This window comes from Marmota marmota, unplaced genomic scaffold, assembly GCF_001458135.2.
Source record: "Marmota marmota marmota unplaced genomic scaffold, marMar, whole genome shotgun sequence".
Taxonomy (NCBI): Eukaryota; Metazoa; Chordata; class Mammalia; order Rodentia; family Sciuridae; genus Marmota; species Marmota marmota.
Genome location: NW_025999961.1, coordinates 16,408,776 through 16,421,424, shown reverse-complemented (window position 1 = coordinate 16,421,424; position 12,649 = coordinate 16,408,776). Strand labels below are relative to the sequence as shown.

The following is a 12,649-nucleotide window of genomic DNA, read 5'->3' as shown; positions in this document are numbered from 1 at the left end:
TATTATAGGTGCTGATAACAGATATAGCAAGTTGGGAGTCTTCTTCATTTTTATTTGGTGTAATTGGCATAAGGAGATGCCATTAACTATGAAGCAATAGGAGAGGAAGATATGATCCTGGGAAAAAGTTAAAAAGTTCATTTTAGGTTTGCAGAGTTTAAGGTATTAGAGCACTGAATGGTCTTATGTAGATGTCCATTTAGACACACTAGTCTGGAGACCAGGAATTTTCTGTGTTTAGGACAGAAATCTGGGAACGTCAACCTGATAATAATTTCTTTTTTTCTGAAGACAGGAAGCACTATTTATTTGTGGATCTGATTAAGGAAGCAGGCAGCACAATGGAAGCCATCATGAGTGTAGGGTCCACCACTTGTCCTGGGGACCATGATGAGGAATATTTTGCCCCACAGCCATCTGGGATGGGCTGCTTCTCAGCTACCATTCATTCTCATTAAACTTGGTGAAGCCTCTCTTCTTTGAGATGTGAATTTTCTGGAGGCCCAGGTGCTTAAACTGGTATCCTTGTTCTTCATCTTTGTGCAGATAGATGTGATGACTTGGCCAAAGTAGGCACTGCCCACCATGCCCTGGGGCTTTCTAAAGGCACCCCACATACTGCTTGATGTCATAATTGGGAACCACAAGATTAGAGACATGAACATCCATGGAAAGGGCCATCTCCAAGGAGCCTTAAGGCAGCCCATACAAGCCACAGGCTATGTACACTACCAAGGAGGCTGCTGTTTGCAGCTGTTGTACACTGAGCCAAAGGTAATTTTAAAAGCCATGAGAATAAATGAGCCCTCCCCCTCTGGAGGGAGATCAGTGAAAAGATGGCCAAAGAGAACTGTGTAAGGAGAGGTTGGACAAAAGGTGATAAAGAAGTCTGAGAAGGAGGGAAATCAGGGTTGTCATAGAAGCCAAGGGAAGGAGAAGTTTTGTTTTTAATTTTTTATTAGTTCTTTTTAGTTATACATGACCGTAAAGTTTATTTTGATAAAATTATACATGCAAGGAATATATCTTATTCTAATTATGGCCCTGGTCTTGTGGATGTACCCAATGGTAGGTTTCACTGTGGTGTGTTCTATATGTACACATAGGAAAATATGTCAGATTCTTTCCATTGTCTTTTCTATTTATATCCCCCCTCCTTTCCCTTCATTCCTCTTTGTCTAATCCTTTAAAATTCTACTCATCACCACCCCCTTATTGTGGGTTAGCTTCCACATATCAGAGAGAACATTTGACCTTTGGTTTTATGGGATTGACATTTCACTTAGCATATTAGTCTCCAGATCCATCCATTTACTGGCAAATGTCATAAAGTCTTCTTGATGGCTGAGTAATATTCTATTGTGTATCTATACCACAATTTCTTTATTCATTCATCTGTTGGTGGGCATCTAGATTGGCTCCATAGCTTAGTTATTGTGAATCATATACCTATAAAAATTGATGTAGCTGTGTCACTGCAGTATGCTGATTTTAAATTCTTTGGATATATACAGAGGAGTGGGATAACTGGGTCAAATTCCATTCCTAGTTCTTTTAGTATCTCCATACTGCTTTCCAGAGTGGTTGCGCTAATTTGCAGTCCCACCAGTGAATGAGTGTACCTTTTCCCTACATTTGTGCCCATATCTGTTGTTACTTGTATTCTTGATGATTGTCATTCTAATTGGTATAAGTTAAAATCTCAGTGAATTTTAATTTGCATTTCTCTAGTTGCTAGAGATGTTGAACATTCTTTTATATATTTGTTCATACTTATTCTTTCGAGAAGTGTCTGTTTAGTTCCTTTGCGCATTTATCCATTTATTATTGGGGTTTTGTTGTTAAGCTTTTTTAAAAAATATCTTTATTTATTTTACTTATTTATTTTTTATGTGGTGCTGAGGATCGAACACAGTACCTCATAAGAGCGAGGCAAGCGCTCTACCCCTGAGCTATAACCCCAGTCCCTGTTGTTAAGCTTTTTGCTTGAGTTCTTTTTATACCTGGAAATTAATTCCTGATGTGTGGGTGACAAAGATTTTCTCCCATTCTTCAGGCTGTCTCTTCACACTTTTGATTTTTTTCCTTTGTTGTGAAGAAGTTTTTTAGTTTGATACCATTCCATTTATTGATTTTTTGTTTTACTTCTTGTGCTTTAGGAGTCTTATTGAGGGAGTTGTTTCCTAAGCCAACGTGTTAGAGTATTGGGCCTACATTTTCATTTAGTAGGTGCGGGGTTTCTGGTATAATATCTAGGTCCCTGATCCACTTTGAGTTGAGTTTTGTGCAAGGTGAGAGATAGGGACTAAATTTCATTCTATTATGTATAGATTTCCAGTTTTCCCAGCACCATTTGTTGAAGAGGATCTTTTCTCCATTGTATGTTTTTGATGCCTTTGTCTAGCATGAGATAACTGTATTTATGTGGGTTTGTCTCCATGTCTTATATTCTATTCCATTGGTCTTCATGCCTGTTTTGGTGCCAATGCCATGCTGTTTTTGTTACTATAGCTCTGTAGTATAATTTAAGGTCTGGTATTTTGATGCTTCCTGCTTCCTTCTTTCACTAAGGATTGCTTTGGCTATTATTTGTCTCTTATTTTTTCCATATGGATTCCATGATTGCTTTTTTAAATTTATATGAAGAATGTCATTGGATTTTTAATAGAGATTGCATTAAATTCATATAGCATTTTTGGTAGTACGTCCATTTTGACTATATTAATTCTGCCTATCCTAGAACATGGGAGATCTTTCTATCTTCTAAGATCTTCAATTTTTTTCTTAAGTGTTCTGTAGTTTTCATTGTAGAGGTCTTTCACCTCTTTTTGGTAAATTGATTCCCAAGTATTTTATTGGTTTTTTTTTTTTTTTTGAGACTATTGTGAATGGGATAGTTTTTCTAATTTCTCTTTCAGTGGATTCATCATTGGTGTATAGTAACACAAATGATTTATGAGTGTTAGTTTTTTATCCTGCTACTTTGCTGAATTCATTTATGAGTTTCAGAAGTTTTCTGGTGGAGTTTTTGGGGTCCTATTAATGTAGGATCATGTTGTCAGCAAACAGAGTTTAAGCTCTTCTTTTTCTAAGGAGAGATTTTAGAAGTCAACAGTTGGACTATATTAAATAATTTAAAAACTATGTTTATAGCAACTTGTATATTTGCCCCTGCCAAGGAGCTCTAAATTCTGCCCTTGTGTACAAACCCCACTGAAGGGAGAGTATTTTAGCATTGCTTTCTAGTCTGGGCCTTCACATTGCATGGGTTCTTCAGCATTTACAGGAGTAACTCTAGGTCTCTAAAAATGTGTAGGTGATTCCTGTGGGTGAGGCAATGCTCTGACTTAGTTAATCGTGGGAGAAAGGAAGGCATTATAGCTGAAGAATCAATTTCTTGTCATGATAGATCTTGTCATGTTCTGTCAAGTCTTGTCAGGAGTAGTGTCATGTTCTGTCAAATCTTGTCAAGAGTAGTACCTCTTTCTCTTTTAAGTCACAAATGAAAGAAGAGCCTGGCTGAAGAGTTAATAAATGGATGGCCTCAAATTTAAAAGCTTCTGCACAGCATAGGAAACAATTAGGAATGAGAGAGAACCTACAGAATGGGAGAAAATTTTGCTAGCTACTCTTCTAACAGGGTATTAATATCTAGAATATATGAAGAACTCAAAAAATTAACACCAACAAATCAAATAACCCAATTATTAAATGGGCAAATGTATTAAACAGACACTTCTCAAAAGAAGAAATACAAATGGCCAACAAATATATGAAAAAATGTTCAACATCATTAACAATTAGAGAAATCCAAGCAAAACTACATTGAGATTTCATCTCATACTAGTAAGAATGGCAGTCGCCAAGAATACAAATAATAAATACTGGAAAGGATGTGGAGATAAAGGAACACTTTTACATGGTTGGATGGATTGTAAATTAGTCTAACTACAGTGGAAATCAGTATGGAGGTTCCACAAAAGACTAGGCATGGAACCACCATATGACCTAGCTATACTACTCCTTGGTATTTATCCTAAAGAATTGAAGTCATCAAAACAATAGTGATACCTACATCATGTTTATAACAACACAATTCACAATAGCCAAACTATGGAACCAGCCTAGTAGTCTACCAATGGATGAGTGGATAAAGAAAATAGATATGTATATACAAAGAAGTTTTATTCGGCCATAAAGAAAAATGAAATTATGTCATGTGTAGGAAAATGGATGGAACTACAAACTATTATGTTAAATGAATAAGCAAACTTATTATCAAGGGCCTATGTTTTTTCTCATTTATGGAAACCAGAGAGGAAAAAAGAAAAGAAAGTTGTGGGAGAGATCTCATGAAAATCAGAGGGAGATTATTAGAGGAAAGGAACCAGAGGTGACAAGTGGAGAAAGAGGGGAAACTGCTATGGAGTAATACTATGTGCATGTACAAATATGTAACAACAGATCCCATCATTATGTACAGCTATAATGCACCAATGAAAATATGGAGAGAGAGAGAGACAGACAGACAGACACTAGTTGTTTTGTTAAAACATTGACTACGTAGGAAGAAGAATAATGTTCATCATTGTTGATTCTCAATTTTGAAATATATTCAAAACTTGAAACTTAATCTTGAGTTTAATTCTATGGCATTTCTTTTCTTTTTTCAAAAAAAAAAAAAACTCAGTGATTTCCTAAATCTTATTCATTTATTTTGTGTATATATTTTTACAAGCTTTTTAATAATTACACGTGCATTCTTATGAAGTGTTTCTTCAGTTTTTGTGGTGTTTTTCAGAGAAATTGAAATAACTTTTTAAGTGTGGCATCTAGTTGGTAGGCAGCAGGTTACCAAAATGATTGCACTGTAGTAAGCCATTTCTTTTGGAACTCAAAACATTTAAGCTGAGGGAAATCTGAACTTATCCTATGAACTCCTTCAATGTTGTGGTTTTTAAAAATACCCTGGTTGAAGATTAAAGAGCATGACCAAAAAGGTTATCATCCAGTCACCTATAATGTAGAAGGAATTAGCTCTCATGTGTGAGGATTTGAATATGAGGGACATGTGTAGCTTCAGGGACAACTGGGATTTGTGTTGGTATTCTCCTTCCACAGCTGTCCTGTTTTGATACTAATAGCCTCATCTTTTGCATCTAGATGTGGCAGAATATAAGAAAGAGTCTTGACTGAAGATTAATGTTACTGAGAGGGTTCTTGGAAGGAGTAAATGTCACTGTCAGATTGGTAAGATTTAGGGTGAGTTTGTGTTATTGGCTGTGGTGGAGAGTTTGAGGAGTGGCTAGGCAGGACCCCAAATGTCAATGATAGTCATCTAGCACTCTTGGTCTCTGCAGAGTTCTGCAGGACAGATTTTCTTACCAAATGCATATTCTTCATTGTGCTGGACTCTGCTAAAAGCCCTCTGTGGAAGCCCTAACTATAATGAGCTGTTCTTAACTGCTTGTGAGTGGGTATTCCTTTGTCCTCTGATCTAAGACTTAGACTAAAAGAAGTCTCCTTGAGCCCCTTTCACTAGGTCCAAACTTTCTAATTTTTATTGTATTAATTGTCTTGTATTCCTGATGTGCCTATGCTATGAGAAAAAACAAACCCCACTGGTGGAGAGTACATTAGCATTGCTTTCCAGCCTAGGCAGTCTCATCACCCATGGGATGAGACATTTCCAAGGAGGACTAATAACTTCCTTTGCCTCCAGTGGAGGAACACAAAGAGTATGTAGAGTGAACCTCAGAACTTTAACCCTTCCACTTTCTGCAATGTTGACCATTTTGCAAGGATCCCATAGTACTACCAATTCTTCTGTTTTGCTGGAAGAGGTATTTTGAACCCCTGAGAGTAATTTGTATCCCTGCATTCAAGAGAGGAAACAGAGAAATTGGTATAAAATTCTCAATTTACGAGATTAATCTGTGTTAAGTCAGGAGCAGTGTTGAAAAGGGACAGTTGGGATTTAAAAGGCTTGGGAAAACCTAAATAATGATGGTAATGGTTAGATTTTAGTAAGGCTAGAAACGAACCCTGAAAGCTGAATGGGATTTAGAGATCATCTGGGGTGTTCAGTCTATAAACCCCCTCCAGGGCCCAGGCCAAATCTTTCTCTCAGGTTTTCCTAATTTAATGTTTCAGACAAATTATTATTCAGGGTGGGATCTATCTGTCATTCTTGAGCAAATCATAGTTCCCTACCTCTTACAGGTTAAGATATAAGACTTTATGTGTTTATAAAGGGCTTCCATTTATATTATCACAATTAGCTCTGCCCACTAATATAACAGAGAAAGAAATTAATGTACTCTTTGAGAAAAGCCTCTCTGTCCAGGGTCGGTACTCTTTCTATAAGCACAGAGCTGTCTTCTGTTATAAGGATTCTGTATTGTGAGAGCTAACCTTTAAAAGTAAGGATAAAAATACCAAGAGACAGCTGTCTGAGGGATTCTGAAGATATTCCCTGCCCTCAACTAAGGCCTGAAATCCCACCAATCCAGCAATTCACTTATCTGAGTCTCCCAGGGCCTTCTAATAGAATGTAAATACCCATGCCAGAGAGTTAGTTGCTCCTACAGGAGTGTGTCGTATAGAAATTGCTGAAGATGTGATAATGTAAAGCAGATTGGTTAATGGGTTTAAATACCCATACATTTGAGAAATAGTTATTAAAAATTGTAAAGTTTGGGAAACTGTTGTAGTTACTGTGAGGGATAAAATGCTGAATAATAAATGTATAATAGAAAATATAGATTAAAATATTCCTTTTGTCATTTTTAAGTTTAATAATCTGAAATGAATTTGAGTGATGATGCTTGCCTACATATCTTTTTTTTTTTTTTTTTTTAAAGACAGCTGCCAGTTGAATACCAGTTTCCACTTATTTTTTTTTCCTGGCAATCCCTTGGAAAAACATATGTTTCTAACTTCAGTTACTGCTTTTTCCTCCATATGCTTCTTGTTCTGTTTCTTGGGTTGAATATGTGCATGATTAAGACCATGGAGCTTATTGCTAGAGTCAGGTTTTCCTAATAGGAGTGAAAAGAGAACCTGACCACTACCAATTTTAAAGTGACTTTTCAATGCTTGCCTCTCAGCTATTTTTTGTGCCATCTTTGTGCATTATTGCAAGCTAACTCCCCTGGGGAAGAACACAGGCATAAAGGCTTGGAGAACAGGTGCTAAGGATGAGAAAGATTAGGATTCTCGAATACTTTTAATGCCATTTGTTTCTGGTCTTCCACAACTTAATATATCATCAGCTCTCATTGACTTAGAGTCTCACACGATAGTATAATATTTAGTGACACTGAGTAAGCCTTTTGAAAATGAAGTAATGGGACAAATTTGGTTTCATATTGCTTAAAGGCATTAAAAGTGTTAAAGAAATCTCCCAATCTACTATCATTATAAATGGCCCGTTCTAGTTTGTTGTATAGATTCATCTAAACTGACAATGTTATTATGTAACATTTAGAGTGACAGGTCAGTGAAAGTGTTTCCACTTTTAGAAATTGTTGACCTTTCTAGATCTTGCATTTTTTTTTTTTACTTTATTTACCTTTAATATAACAAGTCAATGAACACCAAGCAAAGTGAACTGTGAAGGCTAGAATAGATTGATAAGGGCCTTCCTTGCACTCTCATATTCTTTAGGCACAGCAAAATTTCTCTAGCCTCTAACTCAGAGCTTAAAGTTCTTATTTTTGGCATGCTTTTCATAAGCCTGGCTGTCCATTTTTCACGTCCACAGCTATTAAAAGCAAAAGGCAGTGGGCTGGGGTTGTGGCTCAGTTGCAGTGCGCTCACCTAGCATGTGTGAGGCCCTGATACTCATCACCACATAAAAATCAACAAATAAAATAAAGATATTGTGTCTAACTACAACTAAAATAGTAAATATTTTTTTAAAAAGCAAAAGGCAGGTGAAGAGGGACTCTTAAGCAGAACCATTAATACCATATTACCATATAAAAATGATCTGGGAAGATAACTATGAGAAAAAAGGTATGATTTCAAATTAAGGCCAATTTGGGACCATTTAATGTAGGTGTAGCAAATCCCAGTGGACCCTGATGGACTCCACATGCTAATAATGTGATGGCCCTGAATTATAAAGAAAATATTAATTTATCATTTATGTTCCTTTTGTTCTTTGTAATAAAATTCTAGGTAGATTTCAGCCCAAACAATTAAATAAATAAAAGTTGTTATGTATCAAGATTTAAGTCCTTAACTATTTACATTCTTTGGAAATAATTTTTTATTTACCTCATAATTTTATTTACCTTATACCTTGTCCAATGCCTCTGGGTCCTCCTTTTGCCCCACTGTGCATGCGCACTTGCACACTAACCTTTCTTACTCTGTGAACTCACCTGCCAAAGTTACTTTGACTGGGAAAAGTTTGCTTAGCTGCACCCTCATTTGGACACCCTTTGCTTGTACTGTCATGGCACTCACAACCCCCCAATATCTCCCCCTTTTTTTAAGTCATAGATGGACACAATACCTTTATTTTATTTGTTTATTTTTTATGTGGTCCCGGGTGTCAAACTCAGTGCCTCACTCATGCGAGGCAAGCACTCTACCACTGAGCCATAACCCCTTTTGATGGTTGCCTTTTTGTTTGCTCATCTTCCCTGTCTTACTGTTATATATGCCTAGCATTTAGCACTGGGACATAGTAGAAACTTAATAAATAGCTGTAAAGTAAACAAATGACTGAATAAATCCATAATAACTTCTGAGCAGTCAAGATTTGTCTGTATAGTACTTTGGCAAAGCAGCATGCCAAAGCTTTTTGATAATTTGTACTCCGATCTGTTTAGAAATTTGTTACAAAACATCACAGAGACTATGAGTTCAGTGTAAGATTAGAGATGTCTTTAAGATGTGAAAGAAAACTGAATCTTAAAAAATGAAGCTATGCATAAATAATCTAATATAAAAGAGAAGTTATGAGAAGTTATGGACTAAATATATTTTTCCTTAAGAGTTCTTATTTAACATATAAGTATTTGCAGCAAATTGAAAAATTAGGGAGAATATATTCTGATAATTCAAAAATTATTTTGGAAAGTGATCCTTTCAGAACCATTTCTAGGTATCTCATCATTAATTTGACTGAAATAGAATAATAAGACATGTATTACTTCATGGATCTAGTAATTAATAAAATACTGTTGCCTGGAATTATTTTAATTCAGAAATGAGAAAAAGCTTATTACTGACAAGTTTGTTTTATTAGGCAGTAGCATTAAATTTCAACATTCCATGTGCAAGTAATTAGACTTGGAAGTACAATGATGTATACAAATGAAATGGAGACTAAATTTAAAGATGAGTATGAGGAATAAAACAGAGATTAAAGAGAATGTTATTAAACACTGGAATGGTTAATGAGAAAGATGGTGAAATCTTCTCAGACTAAGATAATGACTTTAATTTCTTTATTCTCTATGAGAAAGAATTATAAACATCAATACTATTTAGTTTTGAATAAAATTGATAAAACCCACTAAATACTCCATGAAGTTGGGTTAGAATATATTTTGGGAAACAGCTCTCTGAATCCTTTGATTCAGCAGTCTGGGTGTCCTACAAATCTTTTGTAAGGACTTCCTTTTCTTTCTTGCTTTTTCCCTCCATTTGGCCTCAGTGTCAACTGTGTTCTGCTTTTTCATTTATCTGAGATCATAGTTGGGCCACTTAAGAACTGGGCTCTTTTCCAAAATTGGTTATTTCATTGTAACCATTTTGACAGTGTTGTCTGAAAGATAAAAAAGAACTGGGCCTCATCCTCATGTTGCCCTGTAGTAGCTTGTAGACTCATGGATGCAGGAAGCCTTTTGGAAAGGGAGAGGATGTTTGTTGCATATATTGTATTCCTTGTTATACAAAAGGTAAAATCTCAACAGTTTGTTTTTAGACTGACAAAAATTATCCTGTGTCAAAATATCCTCCTGCATCTAAATATCATATACCTGTTTTGCATTAGAAAGTTAATACACAAATCACTCTATGAGACTTGGGTTGAAGAAAGTATTTGTCTTTATGTTTATCACTCAATTTTAAGCCCTTCTTGCTAGTGAGGAATCTGATGTCAGTCATCAGTGGAACCCTCCCCCACCTGCCCATCACTCTGTTTCACACTGTATTTAAGGGTCCTGGGAACCTGGGGATACGTCTGGGCCTGAACCATCATCATGGCCATTATGGCTTTTTCTGAACACTTTGGCAAGGCCAAAATGGCAATCTACTCTTTGAGGTGGGCGGCTCTCAAAAGTACCTACCCTAGAGTCTTTGTCCCTGCAGGTAGGCTCCCCAGAGCAACATGGGCAGTGTGTTCTAGAGTCAGCCAGTGACCACATCAGTTTGAGGGCATTCTGACACCTCTGGAAGTGCTATGGCACAAGAGCCAAGCCCTCAAGACTGGAAGGACCTACTGACACCATCTGCCTGCCCCCTCCTCTTCCTGGTTTCTAAGACCATATTCTCAATGGAAGGACCTTCTTGGCCTTTTCTTTCACAATGGGGTTTAATGACCCATCTGGAAGCTCTATTGGATAAAAGGGAAGGGCAACAAAGCCTGTTTACTTTTCTCTCAATAAGAGGAAGTTATTTTTTAGGAATGCAGTATATAATCTCCCATCCCACAAGGAGATTGCACATTTCCTTGAGACAGCTGAAACCCAGGAATTGTATTTCTACATTTGATTTCTGTATCTTGCCACATTGAATTCTCAGTCACCTGCTTTGTGTGTGTGTGTGTGTGTGTGTGTGTGTGTGTTTATGTCTGTGTGTCTGTGTGCACATGTGCTCACAAGGCTATCATGACATGTTCTATTGCTTAAGGATTTAGGATCCTATATACCTGGTATGTGTTTGGCTGCCATACAGTTTGAACAAAAAACTGTTTTTCTATCTGACACACCACCCCCACCCTTGAATTCCTGATAATATTTTACTCATTCCTCAGACTTTCTTCATATACTAGAAACTGACTATAACATCATCCATTTTGTAGTATGAAAATTTGCTTACCTAGGTCCCCTCTGGCACCAAAATGATATAGTTAGAAGGCCTGCATTTTAAGATGGCCATACCTAAGAAACAGCAGCACAGAAGTGACTGTGACAGCATTGCCTATCAATCAGTTTTTAGGGATGGAAAAGCCCTATCTTCTTAGCCTGAATCAGAAATTTACAAAACACTTTTTCTTACTCTAGTTTTGCCAAAGACAAATCTGATTGAGTTTCACTGTCAAAACTCATTAAAACTTCTGAAGTTGAGACAATCCCTGTTTTTCAATGTGGTATGATTCTGTAAGGAATGTCAGAAAACAAAAACAACAAATTATTTAATCTTCCTCCTGCATAATTGTGGTAGAGCCTACAATTACCCTTTTAAATCATTAGATGACATTTCTGCACGAAGACCAGCTGAGGTGACTGGCCAATCAGGAAGCTGAATATTTGGATCATCAACAGAGGCAGTGGGGTTATGAGATTTTTGATGTTCTTGAGGGTGCTTTTTGGTGTGTGACTAAAAAACTGTAAAAGGTTTAATTTTAATTTTAAAATCTGACAATATTTTTACAATTATAGCCCCCCAAACCTTAGTTCTTCTTTATGTTCTTTAAAATTCAGCTTCCACTTCTATTTTCTTTCTTTGTGTATATAAGCAGAGAAAGTTTAATATTAATTTTACGGGGCCTTTGAATAATATTTGGTCTCATTTACAAAATTGATTAAACATTTAAACTGTGCTTAAAAACTTAATATATGTATTTTTTTCCTTTTAAGTATTTGAATTGTCTGACTTAAAATTTCAGTGTGTGAGAAATGCTTTCAAATCTAATAAATCAAGCCTATAAATATAGAACCCTCAAGTTTCTAAATATTCCAAATACATAAAATTTCAAACATGAATAGGTTCCTGAACAGGAAATTATTTTATTTAATAAAAATCTTTACATACTTGTACAACTTTTTGAATTTCTATGATATAACAACACAACCCTGTTTATAGAAGGCAGTTAACATGTCAAGTTAACTTAGTCTGAGTGCTAGATTTGCAGGGACCCAGAACATTTCTTATCATCAACAAAGGAAATCAGCAATTGCCAAGTAATTCGGAGTTATTTCTCAGTCATATGGAGGTTACTAATGATCAGAGATTTTCATCCGCTACTGATTACATTCCAGAATACCTAGAGGATGCTCATAAACCCATTTTATAGTTGCTCTTTCAGGGACTTAGAAATAGGCATCTAATTTCTTATATCCTGCAGCTCTGGATTTAGATTATTTTCACATCCCTATTTCCTGATGATTACTCTCAAAGTGTGCATGATCCACCAGGTTCATCATTTGCATCTTTTTGATTCCTAACTTATACAAACTTTGTTTCATCTAAGTCTAAAGACTTTTGAGGTAGATGAGATCTTATATTTTTTTATATTCTTAGGACCATACAATTCTCACAGATATTTAACATGAGACAGATTGATTTTGGCTATCTCAGTATCTACTGTGATGTCACTTCTCATAAGGCCATGATTCTCACAGCAATTGAAAGGAAAGGTTTTTATTTATTTATTTATTTATTTATTTATTTATTTATTTATTTATTT

At 35.9% G+C, this 12,649-nt stretch overlaps 1 protein-coding gene and 1 non-coding gene across 2 annotated transcripts in view; one reads left to right on the top strand and one right to left on the bottom strand.

Moving 5' to 3' along the window:
- Ppm1l (protein phosphatase, Mg2+/Mn2+ dependent 1L) overlaps positions 1 to 12,649 on the top strand; it is a 295,643-nt gene that overhangs the window by 140,782 nt on the left and 142,212 nt on the right. The window lies entirely within an intron of this gene.
- On the bottom strand, positions 676 to 809 carry LOC125616755. Its single transcript, XR_007347500.1, has one exon. It is a non-coding gene; the product is annotated as a small nucleolar RNA SNORA70 (small nucleolar RNA).